This window comes from Cryptotermes secundus, unplaced genomic scaffold, assembly GCF_002891405.2.
Source record: "Cryptotermes secundus unplaced genomic scaffold, Csec_1.0 scaffold1044, whole genome shotgun sequence".
NCBI lineage: Eukaryota > Metazoa > Arthropoda > Insecta > Blattodea > Kalotermitidae > Cryptotermes > Cryptotermes secundus.
Window position 1 is genome coordinate 1,390,312 of NW_019738363.1, and position 24,701 is coordinate 1,415,012.

General features: G+C 42.8%; 1 protein-coding gene across 4 annotated transcripts in view; it reads left to right on the forward strand.

The window, feature by feature from the left end:
* LOC111870974 (complexin) overlaps positions 1-24,701 on the forward strand; it is a 765,449-nt gene that overhangs the window by 319,453 nt on the left and 421,295 nt on the right. For 3 of the 4 annotated variants that reach the window (XM_023863668.2, XM_023863666.2, XM_023863670.2), the window contains exon 2: positions 8,580-8,627. The gene's annotated coding sequence lies outside the window, so the exon portion shown is untranslated. Of the gene's footprint in view, positions 1-2,550; positions 2,626-8,579; positions 8,628-24,701 lie in introns of those variants that run through there. The other variant, XM_023863667.2, reaches the window with a different exon arrangement.

Genomic DNA, 24,701 nt, shown 5'->3' on the forward strand with positions numbered 1-24,701 from the left:
GCTGCTCTCTTCACCACGTAGGTTGAATTGATAATCACATGTGAAACTACATTCTACTTTCTTCATCATGATCATTATTGCGCTAAAACTGACTCAGCCGAAGTGATCGGCTCGTTGTTAATCACTTGATACAACATTTCTCTCAATAGTTGGCTCTTACTACGTCATGCTGATGTTTAGAGAAAAGAACGGGCCTGTATATGATGTATACCTGATGGCCTTTGACGTGGAAATTATCGTGGGATTCTCCTTGTAACCGCATTTATCCTCAAGCGGCCTTGACTTGTAGCAGGCCTACATAGTTCTGTGATGGGACTTTGGAGTCGAAGGTATAATAACATTTTAGGAATGTATCATCAATCTCTAGCATGTATTGTTCTAGAAGTTAGGATCTGTGCTGTGCGTAAACCATTGTGAAACGGAAATATTTAATCCTTCGGTAAGCAATTTTGACACAGGTGCGACTATGGGGCTCACACAGCCTCCTATCCAATGGATATCGGAGGGTAAAGCGGCCGGGACGTGAAGCTGACCACTCACCTCCCAAACTGCTGCCTAGGTCAAGAAAACGTGGATCTATACATAGAGGTATTGGGTTTAGTTAGATAACTAGTTAATTATCTTAAAAACCAGGACGATGGATAAAGTCCGAAAACCCAATACCTCTGTGTGTTATACACCATCTTCAGAATCCTATAGTAACCACTTGTGGATATATACATCCACTCCCCCATACGCCTTCAAGCACAGGGAAGACCTTACATTTTTAACTTACCCTAGCAGTAATGTGTGACGTGTGGAACGCAGATCAGGATCATGGATCCTTGTGCCACTTTTGCAATGAGGCGCTCGCTCTCGTTACAGCATTGTGCACATCCGTAATAACAAGCTAACTGGTAATTAGGGATATTGAAACCTCCGCAGAACTCCGTGCGTTTTATTCCAACGCAGCACAGACACCGCGCTTAAAATCGCACATCTTCCGTTGCCATGGATCCTGTGAAACGTAACCGTGGCACATTTCTATCGAGTAAAACCGCACATTCAGTTTCAACAGAGGTTGTTATCTCTGCGCTTTAATTAATTTACCATGAAACCTGCTTGCTTCTTTTTTTTTTATTTTTCTTACTACCGTTGCCCCATCGTATCTCGAAATGGTGACTAATTTTATTTTAACTAAGTAAATTCCACAAAATGTCACAGTGTCATGGGTAGTTCAACAGCCTCGTTCTCGAGAAGAACTGGATTTGAATCTCGACTCCGAGACCTGTTTATCCTTACACGTGTGTTGATCCAGTACTTTATTTGCTACTTCTCTCACTCTTCCATCCTGAAGAGGGAGGCATTACGTTTCGCCGAAGCGTCAGTAAATATTCTACCAGGCTACACTACGTCACCTCACAGAAGATATTACTTTCAGGAGTACCCGCCTTTTCCTTTACAGAGACGAAATTCGAGCTACTTAACGCAGCGGTAGCGCTCCGCACTCGAGTACGGGAGTGTTCAGTTCGAAACTCGATCGGAACTGCGGTTATCTCGGTGTAAGCTTCCATAGTTTTATCCCAACCCTTTCAGACACGCACCAGGCAAACGCCTCCAGTAACATTGGCTGCTACGTCATCTAGTTCCGAGAGTACGAATTCGTGCAGCAAGACCCTAAGGGCGGCCGCACACTAACTGAGTCAAGACAAGCATCAAGACATGAGACAAAACACGCAGTCTTGCTTCATTAGTGATTCGTCAGCATCGGGACTCAGACCGGTGTACGGCGGTTTTTATAATCTCATTCGTTTCAACTGCCCTCCTTTCTTTGCGTCATGTCGCAGACATCGTGTCTTGACGCATGCCGGTGTGCGGCCTAACTAAGTCTGCATGCGTCTCCGTGGCGTGGTCTTCAACTGAGTACGGGCAGAGTTTTCGTTCTAGTGTATGCTCCTGTGTAGTTGTCCTTGATAACGTTGAACTTGTGTACGTGTACTGATATGAATACTCTGGTAAGACATGCCGATCGCTAGTGCAAATATATTTTTAGTGTAGTCTCCCGGATTATAATCACATGTTCGTCTCGCAAATGTTAACAGACATTTGGCGGGAATCCCCTTCTCTGTTAATGTTACGCGGAGTCCCCAGATAATTCTATCGAACCATTTTCCCTTCTTACACATTGTTAAGTGCAGTCGGTATAGCCACTGGCTACGAGCTCGACGTCCAACTAGTCGGAGTTCGAGTCCCGGTGTTGGAAGCTGCTGCCTTTTCGCTCTTTTACCCGAAGATGTAGGTAGTAAATTGTTCCGAAGTGGTGATACGTATCTACCAGACTACACGGCGTCGCACTTCAGAATAATCTTCATACCTTCTGGAGAACCTCAAATATTACATTACTTCGTGTGATATTCCGAAATTGCTACAGCGCGGTAGATGGTATTTTTTAATTGAGTAGTGTACGTGTGACGTTATGTCAATGGAACGATGTGTTTGGTATGGATAGTAGATTCCTTATGACGCAAAGTCGTGATGTAAGTAGGACGTTGCTTGTAACAGGAAGTCCCACCGTCCTTCAGTCGGACTCGCGTTGTGCTTGTGTTTGTGTTAGTGTTAGTGTTGATAAACGAGCTAGCCATTCAGGTATGTACATAATGCTGTCACAGATGCTCTAATTGGCTGGACATTCTGGAATCTGTTCCCCTTAAGACAGACGTTTCATTACAGTGATAGCGAAGCAGTTCCCAGCACACAGTCTCTGCGGTTTCTATGTGTGAGGTTATTCTTAGGCGTGGTTCTTATACCAGTAGTTTTCAAACTGTGCTTCGCGGACCGATGGCTACCGCAGGCACATTTCTTTCGGGATTCATCTAACCGGGTTTGTAGAGTGTGACGTACAGATTCGTATTCAAGAGACCGTCGGTTCGAATTTCGGCAGAGAGCGAACCTTCGTAACTGAGAGTTTCATGCTTTTCTGCAGTAACTTCAAGATTATAGCGGAATGATACCCCGGTGTCTCCTTTCAGATCCCTTCTAATTCAGCATCTGTCAGTCATGTTACCGTTTGTCGCGTATAGTCTGCTATACTTACAGCAGTAACACCTTACTCGCCCTTCCTTTGTAAATTGAAAACATTTCTGGTGTCCCAGGAACTGACGGTACGGTTTGCCATGGTACTCTGCACAACGCAAAGAATGTATTTGAGCTGTATAATACTCAGCCTGGAAATAGTTACTGTTGCATTTTAGAAGGTCTTAAAACATTGAAACTGAAATTGCCAGTGTGTCTCGTGTTTTAAAGTTCTAATGGCTTACGTTATTTTGTCTAATTATGTCGTTAATTATTAACCATCTCAAGATATTTCTCTGATATATTTCTTTCAAGTAATTAAAATGAACGTTTTATGTTATCTGAATCATTTATAATCCAAGATGGCGTAATGTTTCTGAGAGCGGTCTTCCGTGAACACGATAATGGACTTTCGGGGTTCCTTAAAAGGCGGGGAATTTCTAGATTAGATGAGCGACTGTTAGATTCTTAATAAGGAATCTGTTCCATAGGAAGAGTTAATGTTTCTGAGATAAAGAAAGTCGGAGTTTAAATTATACTGAATTGCAGCAATTCTGGAAAACTTTAACTGTAATTATGTGATTTGTGCTTCGCTAGAATAGTGCGGTTTTTTTTTACCCGTTCGCTTAATAAGGACGAGCTGTCTACTTTCTGTTGCTTTATGCAAGTTAATATTGTTTTAATCCTGAGATAAAACTTCCAAATTTGCAGCAAGTTAGAACAGGACACATTAACAGGTTTTTAAGAATCTGGTGATTTTTTCACACTGCGCAGCACGTCCTTAAATATATTCTTGAGATATTACGTCTGTATAATGCTGTGTTTAACGGTAGCATATCAACTGCTGAGGATATTTAACGTCAAATGAATAACAGTATGACTATGTACTATGTATGTACTATAAACGTGGGCCGCGCCATAGCTCAAGCGGTTAGTGGCTGGCTTGCCATCGCGGCGGCCCAGGTTCGATCCCGGGTCTAGTCAGGTGGGATTTGTGGTGGACAAAGTGGCGCTGGGGCGGGTTTTCTCCGAGTAATTCGGTTTCCCCTTCCAATCTTCATTCCATTAAATTTTCCATCATCATAATCACCCGGGGCAAGTACAATAGGCCAATCAGTGGCCGCCGTGCCGAGTGGACCCAACTGGACTCCACCCCCCACTAAGCGAATTTCTTACTATAACGTCAAGAAATGGGAATGGAAGCGGTCGTGTGCTATTTAAATGTAATGTGGGAGATTCTCTTGCTCCGTCCAGGCGAGCGTTAAGATTGTGCCCTAAAACGGGCGACAGTACTGCTCTTGAATCCTCTGAACCTTGAAATTCATCCGGATAATTTAAAATCCAGTTCTTACCTCGCAGTAAACACAAACAGTGTTTCTCCGCCAGAGAGACCGTACGGTCAATGCTGTCTACAGAAATAGTCAATGTTTATTGTAAGAACCTTAGGGAATCCATAAGCGTGACAGAATGTAGTTTCTGTTAAATGTAAGTAAGGTGATTCACATAGTAAAAGTAAAGCTATCCCTGTAACAGGCCGTGGAGGCCCGAAGGGTTGTGAGACGTCGAGACTCCCACATTTTCTAGACACTCGGCTTACAGATGACGGTGAGGTTGTTAGCCTCATGCCCCGGCCGCCCTTTACACCTAGGAGGATTGCTGGTACTCATTTCTGTTATAGACTCAGTCGACCCCACATTCATACTGTGGCTGGAAGGATTAGGACAACTGAAAAATCCGATGGCCTCATTAGGAATCGAACCCATAACCTTCGAGCTTGTAGCATAGTGCCTCAACCAACTACGGTACCGCGTGCCCCACAGTAACTATTTTATTCTCAGTGGCTTAAACCCTTTCGTATTCAGCACTAACATTGCCATATAATTCGACGGCATGAAAAGTTTACAAATGACACAGTATTGTTAAGCAACAAAATGATCATTTCACCGCGTTATGAGTGAGTTCTAGAACATTCTTATACAAGGTCACTAGAAACCTGTTACTGTTTGTCGGTAAACACTGTTAAAGCACGTGATAAGTAGATAAATAATGCAATGGCGACACGTCCCGCAAAATGTTCTGTTGTGTGGCACTGAATTCCAAAACTCTTGTCATGTGATGAGAACAAAGGTTATGTCAGTTTGTCAGTGGTTGTGGCTATTGCTGGGTGGTCAGATGTTACTGCAGAGCGGTTTGTGCGGCCATGTGCCCTAGTAGTCACGTTATTTTGCAGAGGCCTCTGAGTTTCGTTTGTGCTTTATCGTGCAGAACACTTTCAGTTGCACGTCAACGCATCACTTCTACAGTAGCACAGAAATGTACGCGCCGCATAGGAATGTTACTTTTAGACCTCCCGGTGACCGTAAAGCCTATGTATAAAGGGGAAAATTTTGTTCTACTTTCACGAACTTCGTATTCAAGTTTAGGCTCCATATCTGTGAATTAGTTACGGGATTTTTAGCTTTTTGGGGGTAAATATTACCTGCCGCAATTGCAGGAGATTGCCCGTGGATTGTTTTTTTTTTTTATTTCGCTTAGTGGTGGGGTGTAGTCCAACTGGGTCCACTCGGCACGGCGGCCAGTGATTGGGCTATTGTAGCCTGCCCAGGGTGATTATGATGATGGAGAATTTGGGGGAATGAAGATTGACAGGGGAAATCGAAGTGCTCGGAGAAAACCCGCCCAAGCTCCATTTTGTCCACCACAAATCCCACTTGACCAGACCCGGGATTGGCGCTATGGATTGGTTACTTCATCATTTACTCGCTACTGCGACACCCGTTGAGAATTCGCTAGGAATTTGTTATATGTGTAACATTTCATAACATTATTTCCCCCGCTCTCTCCCGTGTTCACTTCCAGCCCTACATGTTATCAATTGAAAAGTCAAAGTTTAACGCCATCTGTCACGAATGACCCGCACAAATAGTAAATCATAAACGCCACTCCCCCTCTTATGTACAATACGACATTTCATATATCCACAAGAAAACATTATCAATATTCACAAAAAGACACAAAAGACTTCTCACTCGTTCGTGACATACTACATAATTTATTTTCATATTGGATGATAATGCTCGACATGTTGCTGCGTTAACCCGAGTTGCATAATTATACGTACATCTCACGATTATGAAATTTTACTGTTTCTGTAGGTCGCGGATTTGATTCCCGTTGAAGTCATTGGATGTTTTCTATTTACCTAATCCTTCCAGCAGCATTATGGCCCTGGGGTCGACCCAGCCTCTCATAGAAATGAATACCAGGTATCTTCCTGCGGGTTACAGATCAACCGGCGCGTAAGGCTGACAACCTTACCGCCATATGTGAGCCAGCTGTCTACGAAATGTGAGAACCTCGACGTCTTAGAACCCTGTGGGCCTCCACTCCCTTTTGCAGGGATAACTTTATTTTTTCATAGAATTATTAGTGAGATTATGATTTTTAGATACTGGGGATGAGTCAATCAGTCAGTCAGTCAGTCAGTGTGACATTATATGTGGCTGAGTAATTAGTATAGTCATAAAACAGTTGATGTTCACCTGAGATATAGAAAGCCAGTGTGCCTTGTCATTGAACGGCTGGTGGGCCTACTCACTTCCAAGTTGTATTAATCTTGTGGTTCTGCATTATTTGATTATTTGTATTCTGAATCTTAATGAGACGAGAATGTGTGGGGGATGCCACTCCTAGCCTGACTTCCGCCTGCAATGAATGGACCGGAAGTGACGATTGCCATTGCCCCACACGTCGTGGCACTGGGAACTGAATGATGCTAGGAAAGACTGAACGGACAATGAGTCAGGTCCTTTGCTTTTTGGCAAAGATCTGTCACTACACATCGCGCCGTGTACTAACGGCTTGTGACTGCATCCCATTTGTTACGTCACAGTTAACGTTTCACTGTCCACTGTCTGGGGTAGACGCAAAGAATAAAGGTACCCCTGGGCGCAACAAATTAAGCACCATACCGTGAAAACTAATGGGGGGGTGGAGGTACAACTCCATCTTCCAGAACATCGGCACTAGATGGAGGTGAATGGTGAGTGGTGAGTTTCACCCCCCTGCCGTTTTATTCCGAGGGATGGAGTCCCCAGTACCCATTTTGTAAGGAGCTCGATGGACTCCAGGGCCGGGCAGCTCGGTGTGGAGTAGAGAAGAAGCTCTTGCCCCTACTGGGAATCGAAACCTGATTCCTCGGTGTCAAGCCCGTAACCTAGACGCTATACTGACTGAGCTATACCGGCTCCCAAATCCAATTCTTATTCAAGTGAAGATAACAGTAAAATGGATCTTAGAAAATGTGGGTTGAAAATGTGGACTTCCTTGGACTGAGGTCCAATCGCAGCCCCACTTGAGCCGTCAGGAAAACATCGCACCTTGCCCTCAGCGAGGTAGACGTTTCGGCGGTTGTTTATTCGTGTAATTTGTTGCCATTCTGACATGCATTCCTATTTATTTTATTATCGATATCAGTGAGAACGGTAGCGTTCGAACCCTTGACTTTTCGAATGACGAATTTGTATACTAACCCGCATACCTGTATATATGATATGACGATATGGCAACGGAAAGAAAGTTTTGTAATTTTATGACGATACTGAGGATGACTGTAGGCGACTTGGCAAAATAAAGTGAACATGTCTGTAAGTTTTAGGGCGGCCGCACACCAACTGCGTCAAAACAAGCATCAAGACATTAGACATTGCTTCATTCGTGTTTCGTCAGCATGAAGCTGACGTCAGCATCATGACTCAGACCGGTGTTCGGCGGTTTTCATAATCTAATTCGTTTCAACTGTACTTCTTTCTTTGCGTCATGTCGCAGACATCGCGTCTTGACGCATGCCGGTGTGCGGTCTACCCAAATATAGTGTTTCTAGACTATCTAACGATTCTTTCTGAATCGTAGAGCTTAAATAGTTTCGAGTGAGATGATAAGAATGTTCTGAATTCAGTAGTCAGGCATTCGGCAGGCGAGACTGAGGAAAACCACGATAAATGTTCAGTCAGTGTGATCGTCCTCTGACCTGGTAGTCCACATGTGAGTACAGATTCAGTTGTTTTCCGCTACACAAAGTTTTCTATGTATAATTCGTAATTAATCCTTTGAAACCTGAAGCTCATGTAAATATGATTTTAAAAGTGAGTCCGTGCCTCACTGTGAATGTTCATCTCCATAACAATAACCAGTCCGCTGAAGCTGCCTAAGGAAATAATCGCTGTTTATTGTGAGAAACACATAATTCTGCGGAGAAAGGAATTTATATTTTTTAATGTTTAAGTGGCACATGTAGCTCCTAGTAGCCACTGTGGGTGTACATCCGGGCCGATCTGTTCTCTAACTCTAGCTGATGTGAAGTGTGTGCCCAAGCCGCTAGGTTGTATGCCTGCCCTACATATTCGTACAATGTTATGTGCATAATACGTCCCCTGTCGCATGCTGTATGTAGTTGATAGATCGGTTAACTGACGTACCAGGTGATGTTATCACGTGACACGCGCTGACGTGTGTTGTGTTTGTTTCAGATTGAAGCAGATGTCCCCAACCATCTGACCGAGTACAGGGAGTGGATGGTGAGTGGGCCACTGAAATGCAAATAAATAGTTGTAAGTTTACTGACATCTTCAGTGTTTATACTTTTTTCACATATGTAGTATACATGAGAATGTAATGTGAAGGCGAAAAGAAGATTGGTCTTGGGGTTTTGACACATTTGCACATATCCAGCGCCCTGTCCGAGACATTGCAGAAAACCGCACTCCTAATGGTCTTAGCAGGCAAGTGTCCTGCAGAAAAGTCGCATGAAAGGGGGAACTGATTTTCTGTGGACGGAACAGCCGGCGTGTTTTGTTTGAATAATGTGAAATATTTGCAGATACTTACTAATATAAGACCCGTTGAGAATTCAGAGGTAAGGCTCGTCGTTTTTTATACAAGCTTTCCCCCGCTTTCTCCCATATTCTTTTTCAGTCTTGCATGTTATCGAATTATGCGTCGAGGCCGGAGATTAAGGCCATCTCTCACAAATAACACAGACAACTAGCCAATCGTAAATCGTCTTTTTTATATAGAATGCTACACTTCATATATCCACATTATAATATTTTCGGTACTCACAGAATAGACACGATACATTGAAACAAGAGACTGCTCGCTACTTCGTGAAGTAGTACATAACTTAAAGCACATCTAACTTGTTTACGTTCGATAATTCGTTGCTATTGTAACCTGAAATTAAATAATTTCAGTGATAGATCTCACCGTTACATTAGTTTTTTATATAGAAAAGCATAAGAAGGGGTAGTTGAAAAAGAGTGAAATTTGTTGACAGATAACCCAGAGTGTAACATATAACTGAATAAAATGGAGGTTTACCTTCTGCAAAAACCCTGTTACATGGGTAAATTCTCTCAACGAAATAAGGATTATATTTACGATTAATCGTATGAGTAATCATAAAGAGATACAGAACAATGGTTAAGCGTAATTTACTCCCGAAACCGGTTACCGGCCGATGCAATTTCGACACTCTGACGTTCTTCCCAAATCATCACCCCACAATGGTGACACGCCGTGACTCGATGTAGCCTGTAAGGATTCAGAGTCGAAAGATAAACCTATTTTACTTCCAAACCTGTGTATTTTCCCCACTTTCTCTCCCCAATATGGGGGTTGCTCAGTCTACCGGTGGCTGGGGTGGTTTGTACATAAGAAACGAAGTTTCCCGTACGGATATTGAAGCCTTGTGCAGTCACTTTTTTGTAATACAGGATGTCTCCGAGAGAACTACACATCTGATGGTTCATTACTCACTTATCGTGTCATGAGTATATACGAGCATGTGTTTTACATAGGTCTGCTATAAACGTTATGTTGTCTTCACGCCACTTGGCTTCCAGTGGTGTCTAAATTCGGACGTAATACGTATTCACAACTATAGTAAGTAGTTTTGTTTATACGCCGCAAGATGTTCAGTGGAGTGCAGATAATAAATTTATTGTCAGTGTTGTCTCATTATCAATCTAACCCCGTTCCTGCACATGTACTTAGGCGATGTCTAATTATTTTTAAATTTATGTTAATTTAACGATGTTATTTCGACTGCAGAAGGAAGATAAGTTGTTTTAGCACAAGCATTTTAGATCATATGTCATTTCTATTTTTTGTTGTGGTTATATATGTTGGGTGATAGCCTGGGTAACATTGTTGGTATAGCGACAGGCTACGGGCTGGACGACTGAGAAGTCGGAGCTCAAGTCCCAACAGGGTCAAGAATTTTCTCTTCGCGTCATTCAGATTGGCTCTGGGGTCTACCCAACCCACTTTCAAATGGGTACCGGGGGCTATTTCCCAAGGGGTAAAGCCGCCGGAGCGTGAAGCTGACCACTCACCTCCAACTAGTACCGAGATAAAAAAAAGTGGATCTATACATCCACTCCGCCATACATTTTCATGGCATAGTGCTTAGTTGACCATAATGGTGGAGTCCTGTACGAGGTTGTTTTATAAGTAGACTGCGAGTATATTCGGTGAACAATTAAGTGTAACAGTTTCATTCATCTACACACTTAAAAAATCGCTAAATCACGCTCTATGTATTCTCAGCCATCACTAGCTGTTGCTTGGTAGTAGCTTCCAACGGCGAACGTTCCCCTTCCTGTGGGTTCCCGAACTGTCCACGATCCCATTTCTCTCCACTGCAACTCTCGACTGACTCAACGAACTAACAGTCCTCATTATATATCCTCGGCACGGACCGCACAGAAAACGTCTCTTCCATTATTGCGTGTTCCATCGTTTCCGGGGAAATACGTGGCCACAGAGCTGTTCCCTAGCAACGACTATTGTACTGTCCCCTGTTTACACAGTTCTTACTTAGGCAGTGGGTCTACGTATCACAATAGGTTCCTCCGAAATGTCTGGGTTTTCCCCGAACTGCACGGCGTTACAACCCGGAAGACTGTACAGTTCACAGTCGTTGCTTTGATAACCTCAAATCCAAGAGTAAGGAAATGTGTTCCGAGTAAGGAAATTAACCCATTCCCTGATGTGCACGATATATCTCACTTGGAAGCTCTGAAAATTCTGATTCTGATTTATGTTCGTTAATATTAATAAAATAATTATTCGTCGCCGTTTGTTAACAGTGGAAGGTCATATATACATTATGGCATGTCGGGTATATAAATTTCAAGTGGAAGACCCATAACAGTGTTTTCAAAAGGAAGGAGAGTCAGTGTTTTGAGCTTGCATGTTTACTCCTGAGTACGTTACGTTTGTCGATATGTGGACCTCGCTGCGTTGCCTCTGGGGGACCGCGGGGTATCATGACATGGTGTGGAGGTGGCGCCTTCCAGCACATAATTTGGGGTTGTATTACAGGGGCTGTGGTGGTTTCCACACTCGATTCCTCTGAGATCTGGCGGTTGGGGCGCATAAAGTTGCTTGCTGTCGAGGAATGCCAAGAGGTAAAGCTAACTGGATAACTCAGCATCCCCACGAACTTAGACTCGAGGGGAAATGCTAAAAGAGCGTTAGAATTTCCGTTGCCTAGGTTACTGAAAAGCATAAACAAATATTCAACCCCGCACGCCTGAAGTACCGAGCCATATAAAACAATCGAAATTAATTTCGATATAAATTATACACTACGAATAAATGCACGGGATTATTCGCGGGCTGTCAGATGCCACACAGTTGAGCGAAATTCCAACTTTCTTGGAAAGGGGTTCTCACAGCCTTCTTGTAGTTCGGAGAGAATCTGATGTTTCGGAGGAAGATACCGCTTCCATCATCAGGATCGAAAGTAAACCAAGCAAGAAATCAATATAAACAGACATGGCTTGCTGTTTTAACCCTAAAGATGGAGGCGATGCGTTCCTCTGAAATGTTGCTGGCTCCGAACTACACGGCGTTATGATACATGGGGCCGTATGCTTTAAATACAAGTTTCTGGATACTTGGTCTGTCTGTATGCTCTGAGGTTGGAGGAGGGCAGTGTGAGGTTTGAGGCTCCCACAGCGGCGAATGTGAAGATTACTCCTCCTTGGCCGTGACACCGAGCAGCTTGGTAGAAAGAGACTGACATTTCCAAGAAACCCATTATGTCCATACTCAGATTAGTGTATAGATGTACGTAGCAGATTTTCCCGAAACGTCTGAAATGTGACGTCACATTTCAGAAAGCAGGGAGCTTCCAGACCAAATGTCCGAGAAGTTATAAGTTAGCTGTAACACCATTCAGCCATACATTTTGGAGGAATCTGCTTCATCTATTTCTATATCCCCGTAAATATGGACGTAAGTTCGCGAGAAACGTCGGCACGATTCTACCAGACTGCATGGCGTCACAGTAATCCTGTAGAGAGACAAAGTCCACCGAAAGAGTTTTTATTTCAACCAATGATGGTCGGAAATTGGTTTAATGCATGCAACTTTGAAACGTCTGGGTAGACAGTCTTGACAGAAAGGAGATGTTGGGTTTAGGATTTGGCATGACGTGTAACATGAGCAGAGCGGGTGGTGGGGCCAAAACCTGCGTTATTTCTTCTTGCCCGGGAAAACTAGAGGAAAATCGCCAGGCACCTGAATCACACTGTTGTAGAATAGTCTTCTACCCCTGACGTACCTTTACATATTTAAAAAATTGTTTACTTATTTTTATATCTCCTCAGGCTACATAATTTATGCAGTACATTTTACGTCTCGGTCAGCCTGGGAGCAATCAAGGAACACTAAGTCTCAATAAATTTATCTTTCAGAAATCAGGCTCAAACCATTTAATAATTACTCCTTTCTGTATTGCTCGTCCTGCTGCCTCTTCATTAGCTACAAGTCTGGCCAAAGTTTGTTGTCAAGGGGCGGCATGAGGTTTTGCAAGTGTTTTTCCGGGCTGGAAAGAGGCCAATGCAATATTTTTGAAGCAATTTTTTAATAATGTGGATAATTGATGCAGTTCCTCACCACATAGCGCGACAGACAACGCTGTTTGCAGCTGATGACAGTCTTTCTAACCAACGCTAAAAGAAATGTGGATAGGAATTTAAAATTACATAGTCAAAATTTTCACAGAATCTCCGGGGGCCGAGAATTTTTCTCACGGGCCATAGCTGGCGCACCCTTTGAATTGGAGTTCATAGCTTCATATGATTAGGATGATAGTGAGATGGAAACGATTTTCAAGGAAACTGTCGTTGCCTAAACGAGACACAATCCTGGAATTTTCATGGACTGACTGAGGAAAACTACTATGACTCTCAGAAGAGCCGGTGTCCAGGCCGGAACTCGAACCAGGCACCTACAGAATGAGAGTCCAGAGCGTTACCGCTGCACTAACCCGCCCCGTGTTTATGCCGTGTGGTGCAGGAAAGCCACTGTAACGAGATTCTGATCCCAGGCTCTGGGCTTCAAGAAAACGTGGCTTGGGGACGATTTACTGCATTTATCTTCCTCGAGACCGGAAATAGAAACCCGCTGTGGCGCTCAAATGCCCCACTTATAAGCTCTGTGTTCGACACCAAATTAAGCTGCGTTGTCATGTGATCTGTATCGCCTATTGCGATAAGAAATCTGATTCTGGTCACTAAATCCTTGTTTATAAAACTATTTTTTATTTATTGATGATTATTTAACGACGCTGACAGTATCTAAGCTCTAACTGTCCGTATAGCTACTGGCTACGGACTTAAGGACCGAGAAGTCGCAGTTCGAGTCCCTGTAGGGTCAAGAATTTTCTCTTCTCCACCTCTTTCAGACCGTTTCTGGGGCTCACCCAGACTCCTGTCCAATGGGTACCGGGGTCAACATCCTCGTGTGTAAAGCGGCTGGGTCGTGAAGCTGACCACTCACCTCCAGGTAGTGCTGAAGTCAAGAATACGTAGATCTATGCAGCCACTCCCCCATACGCCTTCATGGCTTAGTGCTTAATTAGTTAGGCACAGGGACAGCTTTGCCTTTTTTCTTCCTACCTCCATGAACTTCTCCGTTCACTTCGGTTTTTATAGATCTTACACATTCGGTAGGACTCCTTGGGCGGGTGATCAGCTCGTCGCAAGGCCTCTACCTGTACACAAATACAGAAAAACGCGCACACACAAACTAAACATCCATGCCCTGAGTGGGATTCGAACACACGATCCCGGTTTCCAAGCGAGCGAAGACAGTGCATGCCTTAGACCGCTCGGCTACCGTGACCGGCCACCTTTACCTTACCTTATAAATACGTCCACAGGTTTCTGTTAGTAACTACAAAATATTTACTTTTGGACCTATAATTTGAGTGCTATTCGTTCTTCCTCACGAATGTATTTCTTTCTTTTTGTTGAAGCGTGTATTAATTAAACATGAGCGCAGTAAGTGCAATTAGTGCCCACGTGGCGAATGTGTACGGCTTCCTTCCAGTGTCACGCCGGTACGTAGAACTTCTTCTGTACATTCCCATCTGCATTAATTACGTTCCCCGGAATTACATGGGGAATTTTGACGTATTTTTCGAAATATGTAAATTACATGCCTGTTATTCATTCCATTATGGAATGAGGATGGGCGGGACGCCTTGCTTTATATTCGAGAGGTTCCGAGTTCAGTGCAAGGCCGTGTGACCGACTGTTAACACGCGTTTTTATTTTCTTTGTGTTATTTTCTCCAATGAAATGACTTTGTTGTGCCTTAAATACGGCCGATTGTTCTTTTCAATTCATCCTTCAGAACAATCGCTATAAACCAACCCGTTTAAAAATCATCATTAAATAAGATAGGAAACAATAAAATCATTATTGGACAGAAAATTGAAAGGCATGAGCAGGCTTATATGGAGTTAAATAATCAGAAGATTATTTTGAATGTGAGAAAGTAAGGAACAATAAGGAGGCTGTCGTGGCCTATACAAATTCATTTACCTGGGCAGTCTGAAGAAGAACACGGTATCAAGATAGCAATATTTCGGCCAGCCGAGTACACGTTTCGAGTGCAAGTCTATAGCTATCGCTATTCCCTGTCTACTTTGCTAACGAGAGTGCGTCATGGCCACTACGTCATCAGCAGAAAGTTACTGGACTGTGCTCAACTGTGACATTCAAACGTACAGGGAACCTCTAGTCCGTGAAGTTTCGAACGCAGGGTGTGGCACCCGTAGATGGACCAGTGCTTGGTAAAGTTGCTGGTAACTTTTACGTACAGCACGATGTTGAAGGCCTAAAGTTTAGGGTCCTTTGCCTCTGCAGATAATTAAATTTCAATCGTTGTAGGTGAGGACAATTTTGAGGAAACTGACATTTTGGGTTTGGGCCGCTATTGCATGTACTGATGTTTTCCTGAATATACCATTTATGTGCCCGTCACTGTTGCCGAGCGGTATAAGGCATGAACTGTCTTCGCTCGCTCGAAAGCCGGGATCGTGGGTTCGAATCCCACTCAGGGCATGGATGTTTGTTGTGTATATCCTGTATTCTATGTTTGTGTTGTCCTGTGTTTAGGTAGAGCCTTGCGACGAGCTGATCACCCATCCAAGGACTCCTACCATCTGTAAAATGATCATGAAACTGAGAAATCAGCCCCAAAGTGGGAGCGAGAGGAGAGAGAAGATACCATTTATGCAGTATTGTCTAGGCAGATGGTGCTGAAACATTTTCGAGAAAACCGACGTTTGGGTTTTAGGGCGCATCTAGAGAACTAGACTGTTGATGTTCACCGAGTTCCGACCTGTGCTGGATAAACCCTTACCCACAGAGCATGAATTGAGTCCGTCCAAAAGTTCAGGCGCTGTACATACAGACTGTCATTCGGCATAACAAAATGCAACTATTTCATATTTAGGGGTGCTAAATATTGTGTAATTCTCCAGATCGATTCCGCTCTACGTATATGAGAAAATAATCAAGAAATTCTGGGAAGATTTAGGTGCCTATTTCGCCAAATATATGGATATTCAGTGGCGTTTCTCGTGATTTCTCTCAGTCCCTCCAAACAAGTGAGAGAGAGAGAGATAAGAGAAAGAAAGTGGAGAGGTGAGAGAACAGTACTTTTTTGGGGTGGGGGCAAGAAACTATATCTCCAGTTTTGAAGGTTCCCAATTTATGTTCTCTACTCCTGGTACAGGCAATACATATAATCGAATTTAATTTTTATGACGGGGAAAGGGCTTCATTATAGTGAAATTTGATCTAACTTTTATACTACACAGTGAGTATTTTGTACCACGCGGACCGCATAGAAAACAACGCACCCAATTTTTTTTCTTTCTGTTTTTGGATGTGTATTATCTGCCGTTGGAAATTGTTTACCGAGCCGTTGCATATCAGCGGCCATCTCTTCTGGTTCCACTGTCCTTGCTTTTAGGCGTGAGGATGGAACTCACAGAAACAGAGAGGAAGATATCAAAAGCATCGTTTTATTTTTCAAAATGTGGAAAATGTGCTAAGAATATTCTACTTCTGCAGCATCTTGGCAAGTCAGATTTGATTGACTTCACTTAATGTGCTAGGAGACTTGCTGTCATGGATTTCTGTCTGATAATGCTTTTCTTTTTGTCACGAATGTGAGTATCGATGCCGACGAAATGCGAAGAAACGGAAAAATCCGCAGATTGGAAATACACTTGCCCCCCCCCCCGTATTTTTGGTCCTCTGAGTACCTCGGCCTGCTTTACGGCAGACAAACTTTCTTCTGTATTATTATCCCTTTTTCAGCAGTCTCTCTTAAATCATTCTCCTAATCTTCTAGCCATCTCATTCTCGGCCTTCCCGTTCTTCTGCCTTCTGGTTTTTATTCAGCCATCTTCTTAGCTACTCTTCTTTAACCATTCTAATCACATTCCGAACCACTCCAAGCCTCTTCTGTTAATATCCACTTTATTCCAGAGCCTTGGGAAATGTGCATACTCTGATTTGAAGCAGACTGCATGTTATATTACTCAAATTATATGTCATGTTTCCCCTTGCGAAATGTTATTATCATACGTCTCTGCAGTAAGTACAGGATGCATAAGACGAGACTCTACCCTCTTCCATTACACGAAGACAATGCCTCGGCGTGGAAATGCCAGGAAGTAGAGAAAGAAAAGCACATTGACATTCATTTCTCACCCTTAATCTCATCTAGCCCCCGTCATTCCTCCACCTATTGTCGTACTTTATCCTTCACCCTTCTGCACTGCCAGCTTGCAAATCCCGCGTCTCCCACAAGTACCCCTTTCGCATTCCCAGTTCTTCATGCATCTACTCACTTGCAGCGTCTGTCATTTCGCTGACGTCATAAATCTGCAAGATAAGGCATTAGATGCCATCAGGAGATCACCCCGTTACCAGAATGGTCCTTCATTATGGGGATGGAGGGGGCTGGATGCGTGCACAGAAGTAAAACTCCCCCTCTCCCCCTTCCCTCTCCTTCTCCAGACGTCAGAGTTATGGAGCTATGGTTTTTACAGTTCCATTCTATCTAAAAGCTAAAAGCCAAGGCGTTTTGAAGGAATATGACATTCATCAAGATTTACTCCTCTGCTGGTTGCGAGATTACCTTCTATGTAGAATTCATTGCCTCTTTCTTACAATCCGAAGTTAGTCATCTCACATTCCTTGGTTTTAAGCTTTATTTACTTCTTTGGCCTAGAATATCGCAAGGAAAGACCACAATCTGTCCAATTTGTTCGTTTTGAAGAGGCTCGTAGTTATAGCAGCCAAAATAACAGGGGACAGAAATTATCTCTGTCTGATGGACCAAGCCGAATTCTTTTCGTAATTTTACTTGAAGACAGAAGCAGAGCGAACTTCCGAAACTTATTATCCTTTAAAGGGAGCGAGACTAGCGAAAATGTCGAATGTGTGCATATATATATATATATGTCTGTTTTAAGTGCATAAAAGTTTTGGTAAGGAAACCTGAAAGACAAAGAAGACCTCTGGGAAGACCTGTGCATAGATGGGAGGATAATATGAAACGGATCCTAAAGAACTAGGATGCGGAAGGGGTTAGGACTCTATTCGGCCCACGCATTACCACGTATTTCCCAAAATTACCCAGAAACGGACATGAGGTTCGCAGTACAAGAGTCGATAAGATACACGTAGCCAACAGTAGAAGCAGAAGTCGTTACGTTGTTCTGTCTGCACAACAAGACTTCATAATTTGAATTGGTTTCCACCACATCACAACTTAATTTAACTTTATTAACTCATTGTTCTTAATTCCTATAACTACTGCAAAATCCTTTGTGGTACGACAGTAACAAACGATCTAAAGTCAATTTGTAGTCTTAGCTGTGTCTTCAGATGATGACCAGTAACGGCAGAAACATGTAAAGGCAAAACTTTTAACTATCTTCTATTAAAGTAGATGCACTTGATCGTCTCATTCCACTTTTTGTATTGAAATTGTAATGGTTCAGTATGTGTTTTTTATAAAGATATGGATTAATCTGGCTCAGGATCGGAAACAGTGGCGGGCTTTCTCAACACAGCATTGAGCTTCGGGTTCTGTAAAATGATACCAATTTCTTGAGTGGCTGAGCGACTTGTAGCTTCCCAGGAAGGGCACAGCTTCATGGAGTTAATTGTGTGGCTGTATAACGACTGGTTGACTCTGTTAGTGCAAAATATTTCATTTTGATGTTGAGGAAGTGCAATTGGCGTTGCAGTGATAGTGGCTGCAGGCGCGGATGATTGTAAACCTTTCGCACTAGGACATGTTCCACTGTTGAGCTCAGTACATGAAATATGTTCGTTATTGCTGCATGATCCCTGGGAAGGGGGTGGAGTGAACGCTCTTTTTATCTTATCGCATTGCATCCCTTGCCATTGTAAAATGCAGCAGAAAAAGAGAGGCTGTTTTTCATTATTTTCAATCTGGTGTGATCTGATTATAAAGAGAGATGGTAGCTGATGGTTTCATTTTGAAACTCTGCGGGACGGAATAACAGCATATTGCTTGTTAGTTCTATAGCTCCCTGCTGTTATTCTCGTAGAGTTCATCCACATTAAACCTTTCAGTTCTCCCCACCGTATCCTGTTTCCGAATTTGTGTTACTCCGGATTTTATTTTGTTTCGTTTTGCGTTTCTCTGATCGACTGGATGGACGGGCAGAGTTGTAAAGGACATACTCGTCTTTTCAAGCATGTAGTATTTTAATGCCAATTTCGTCCTTGTTTTCTGCACTGCCTTTCCCAAATGACACTCAGGGACCCTGTTTGTCAATGTGATCATTACACGATTACAGTTGAGTCCCTTTTTTGTTAGGGCAGTGAGCTTAAGAAGGCTAAGATGGGCGAGGCATCTAGCACAAATGACAGTGACGAGGAATGCACGTACTGTTTTATTTGTAAAACTTTAAGTAAGGGGACTATATTGGGGAACCGAAGGAGAATAATGTTGAAGTTCATTATAACGACATGATGTACTTGTATAACAGTAGGCTATAAGTTAACCTGAATTAAGATAGCATCCCAAAGCGGGAAGGCAATCTACAGCCTCGCGACGTACAGTTAGAGGAAGGCGGGGAAAGGTAACGGGTCTGTGGGAGGGACAGTGGAAAATGGTGGTCCCCAAACTGGGATCAGAGCAGACCAATGGAAGGCAGTCGAGTCTGAAAGTGACTGTGATCGGGCCGATGGGACAGCATGGTGTCCGGACATGGCGGAGACCAGTAAGAGTTGGTGGTGTCTCAGTATGACTGTGAGCCGTCCAGTGGTAGACGGTGGTGTCTGAACATGGCTGTGTGCGGGCCAATGGGAGATTGTGTTCTCTGAACATGGCTGTGTGCGGGCCAATGGGAGATGGTAGCCCTTAAACATAGCTGCTAGCGGGCCGAGTGTACAGAGTGGCTACTAAAGGGCAGGGCTCCCCCGTTTCCTATCAACCTTTCCTTATATCTGCGGCCTCCCGTTTTCTCTCACGTCTTCTTTTGTATCCTAATGTGAAGGTAGCAGGTTTCCTGTCGAGACTTCAGTCACTTTGTATTTGACTACACGGCGTCGTATACCGTAACCTAGTATTATTCATATAGTTAGGTCATTGGGTGTTCTTCAGTAATGTTAATACGAAAAACGTGTGAGCAATTAAGGGGTTAAGGAGAAAAGATAAAGGGTGGATGCATGCATTGCGTGGGGCGGTTAGCACAGAGTAGGTGGGTTGGGGAGAGAGAAGATTTATGTCGAAATTGATCACTTCAATTTCTTCATCCCTTCCCCAATCTAAAATGACATGGGGTGGTTATATTCTAAGATGGTTGAAGCAAATGCCTCGGGGGAACGTGGGGTAAGAGAAAATCTTGCTCCATCGTAGCATATTTCTCGGGACGAGTGACATCTCAGATAATTCAAATTACTCCTCCCGAATGTACAGTGTGCTCCAAAAGCAGTTTCAGTCTCTTCTGTGCCTATTAATCGTATGGGAATATGATAAGTCACATTAAGAACGGCTTAAGGCAACGGCTTCCAATTTTATATAATGGTGGTTCCTGGGCCTGCAGAATACTCCTTAGCGCCCTCTTCTTAATTTCGTCTGTTGGGTACAAAATTATTTTTATAAATTAATATTTGTTAGTTTTCTACCAATTGTATTACTTTCACCCTACAGCTTTCCCAGAATATGCTACCCCTCCCCCAGGCAACTGGGCCCGCTACTCAGTGGCCGCACCTCACACTTCGAAAACCAATGATTTACAGTCTCGCCATGCCGTTCTAAAACTCGTATTAACCTTAATTACGTTAGAACGGCCCCTTCAGAGTATTCTATCTGCCAAATACATGTGAAGGAGAAATTGCCGCATCAGCACGGCGAACAGGACCACATTCCAGATCTCTAACCTCTGTCGGCATGGTTACGGGCGAGAAGTTGGTTATTGGCTGTTGCAAGTAAAAACCGCCTTGAGAGACTCTGCATGCTATGTGTGTGTCTCGTATAATAACTGGCCAACTTTTTACAAAGTTCGATTTGTTGTTTGGGTTTTTCTGTGTGTATTAAAGGCAGTATTTCTAAAATGTTAAAATTCTGTCTGTGATGGTAGCTGATAAAGAACATGGCTAAACCCCAGGCACTGGGAACGCTGAGAAGCTCTAAGCATGTCTAATCATTCTCTGAACTTTTCGTGTGTTGATAATTGCCGAAAAGGGCACAACACAAACGATCGGGGTATATTTTTATCAAAAAGATGTGTAATATTATGTATGAATAATGTATATTAAAGTGTGTGTTTATATATTTATATGCACCGGGACTGCTAGGCTAGGGATTCTCACTGCGAATCCTAAGGTGGAATCACGGTGGATGAAGTGACATTGGAGCATGATTTTCTTCGAGTTTCTTCAGTTCCTCTGCTAATCATCACTGCATCACTGCTCGATACTCAGATATCATCACACCATGAGATGTGCGACAGCCCTGACAGGCAGCACATTATCACTTCCTGGGCCCTTAATTTGGCGGCTTCATCCCTAACGGGGCACTGGGCTGGAGGTACTGAGTGTGGACACCATGCATATTGTTCTGTCCGTAAATTGTGAATTTATTTTGATCACACCGTTTCTCTTCATTTAAGAGGTATTTTTTAAATTATATTACAGTTTTCCTTGCGACCCAGAGGAGATATTTATCTCGTTAAATGGACCTAATAGAATAACACTTACTTACCTCTGGATTTTAGGACCCAGCAGAAATGGGCGCATTTCTTATTTCACAGCCTTCCGCAAAAACATGTGAAAGTTTCGCCACGCATGAGCAGTAGTGGTTGTAAACAGAAAGGCACAGTCTCTGACGTAGTGATCAAATCAAGAAGCGTGAAACAACTCGGACGTATAACACTTATAGAAGCAAATTAATGCTTACAAAACTTTCTTTCTGAAACATTAAAAAAAACAGAAAACCGTGGAATTGACCGGAGCTTAATGTAAGAGCATGTTTCGGATAAAACTTGTGCAGTCCAACTGAATAAAGCACCAAATGTGCACAAAGAAAATATTACACATTACTATCTCATACACTAATGACGTTGAGTACGTTGCCTTAGGAACGATTGTTGTTCGGTACACCATTGTTGGCTACTGAGTACCGAATGGAAATGAAAACTGTCCGACCGATGAAACGGATTCTCATATGCAATTCCTGTCGATTACGTTACCCTCGCAAGAAAATCCACTGTTATTCTGTAGATCATTGTTACCTGCTGGCAAAATATGACGTTTCGGAAACTATCTATGTCAGTTTCATGTAGAATGAAAGGTCTCGTACATTCTGCGGCCTGCTGCAAAATGCTGTTCCTTCTCACTATGCTAAATATATACGAAATTTCGGAGATATATATATCTGGATCTTCATATAAAACAAAGGTTACGTGCTCTGTAAGGCCCACTGTGTAAAGTTGTCCATTGTTAACAGTCCAAGTACATACGAGGTTTCGGTAACTACGTATACGTCTATGTCAATATTCTTATTGAAGGAAAGCGGCTCAACTGTGGGGTAATTCAGATGAAGCTGTTCCTTGTTACTAAGCAGAGACCCTGGCATCTATCCTATATCAACCCTTTAAAAACTTAATTTCTTGCAAATACTGTATATAAAGTGTCAGTGCGTACCTCACAGGAAACACATTACGACACCGCTACAAAGCCTAACCGGTTAACACTGTTTAGGGAAAGAGTGACTGCTTATTATGAGAACCATACGAACCAAACAAACACATTCTGTGAGCAGGATGCGTAGTTTAATATGTTCAAGCGGATGGTCCATATAGTAACCACTATGCTTTAAAGGGTTAAGAGTCCGGAGTGAGAGGTAACCAGCGAACGTGATGTGTCACAAGAAGAGTAGAGAGAGGAATGTTTGCCAGGAAACATACGATTCATTCGCTTATGTTACTCTTATGTATTGAGACTTGGGCCATAAAATATTAGCAAGTGACTTCCCTGTTTCTTATTATTTCGTGTGAGTCCGTGCAGAAACTGTCTGGGGAGTCATTGGCTTTCTTCTTGCAGATCAATTATTCAGAGGCCGCTTACATCGTAGATGAAGTCCTGGTTAAATTCTCAAGGTTGCATTTCCCACACACTTAAATGCTCTTGAGTGAATTGCAGTATGTCCCAGCGTGTTTTGTGTAGCTGTATATTGCGTATAGGCAGCACCTTAAATGCAATTTTAATCTTCTCAGAATTTCTGCTGCATATGACAGAGGTAAATCGCAGATTAAGTTGAGAAATATCTTTGACAGGAGTAAAATACGTGTCGAAGAGGCGGTACTGCCTTCTTGTGGAAAATAAAGTGTACGGCGAAGAGTAGCTACCGTATTTGAAATAGTTTGTTTTCTTACTTAAGGAAAATTTCCGTTAAAATATGATTATCAGTACTGCTAAAACTCCTTGCCCGGCGACCCATTCATATCTTCAAATGCCCCACTTCCCTTCTTTTTCCGTCAAGGAATTCTTTATATTGTGAATGTTTTGTGTATAAAACGCACGCGAAATGTTAGGTTTGTTAAGTTATCTCGGAAATCATGATGAGTGGTTCATTTCTCTCTGCAGCTCTTAATTAAGTCACTCTTCACATCGGTAAATACGATTTAGCTGCTTCCGCAGAAGGTACCAGCAGAAAAGCGCCTAAAACCTCGTATAAATAGTCTCTTATTTCTGCACGAGTTAACAAAAATTGGAATGTACCGATGAATTTTATTGAACTTTTTGAATATAAAGTTTTATGGAAATCCATTCATCGATTCTTCATTTGTTCTGTGGCTGCAGACACTCCAATGCTGCTGATAATTTATTGTGTTATTTATTTAAGCGCGGTCTACATACGGCAGTAGGTAAAGAGGTAAGGTTATCCCTGTAACAGGCCGTGTAAACCCATAGGGTTATGAGACATCGAGGCTCCCACATTTTGTAGACACTGGGCTCATAGATGACGGTGAGGTTGTCAGCCTTAGGCGCCGGCAGCCCTTTACCCGCAGGAAGATTTCGGTTACTCATTTCTGTTAGAGGCTGAGTCGACCCCAGGGACATACTGCGGCTGGAAGGATTAGGTTAATTAAAAAATCCTATGACCTCATCGAGAAATAAAATATTAAGTACAGTAGTTGCTAATTTCCAAATAATTATAAAAAGAGTTATGAAATATGTAAAATATCAAATTTTCGTATCTATTTATATATACACATATATGTATGTATTCCAAGTGTTAGATTTATCATTACCATTAGCCAGTTTCGGGTTACCATAGCAACGCATTGTCGAGCGATAACACGATATGTGAATGTATGCTATAAATCATAAACGAGTGAGCATCTTGTTTCAGAATATCGCGTGGATTCTGTGATTTTTTTTCCTTGGCACTACAGCCCCAGTGGGCCTAGGCTTACTTCCATGAACTTCTCCGTTCACTTTTCTAGATCTTACACATTCGGTAGGACTCCTTGGGCGGGTGATCAGCTCGTCACAAGGCCTCTACACAAACACAGAAAAAACACACAAACAAACTAAACATCCATGCCCTGAATGGGATTCGAACCCACAATCCCGGTTTCCAAGCGAGCGAAGACAGTACATTCCTTAGACCTCTCGTACCGTGACCGGCGGTTTCTGTGAATACTGATGCTATTTTGATATGTAATATATTGTCTAATGAAAACGATGTACGATTTATTATTTAATGCATGCTGTTCCCTTTTATAC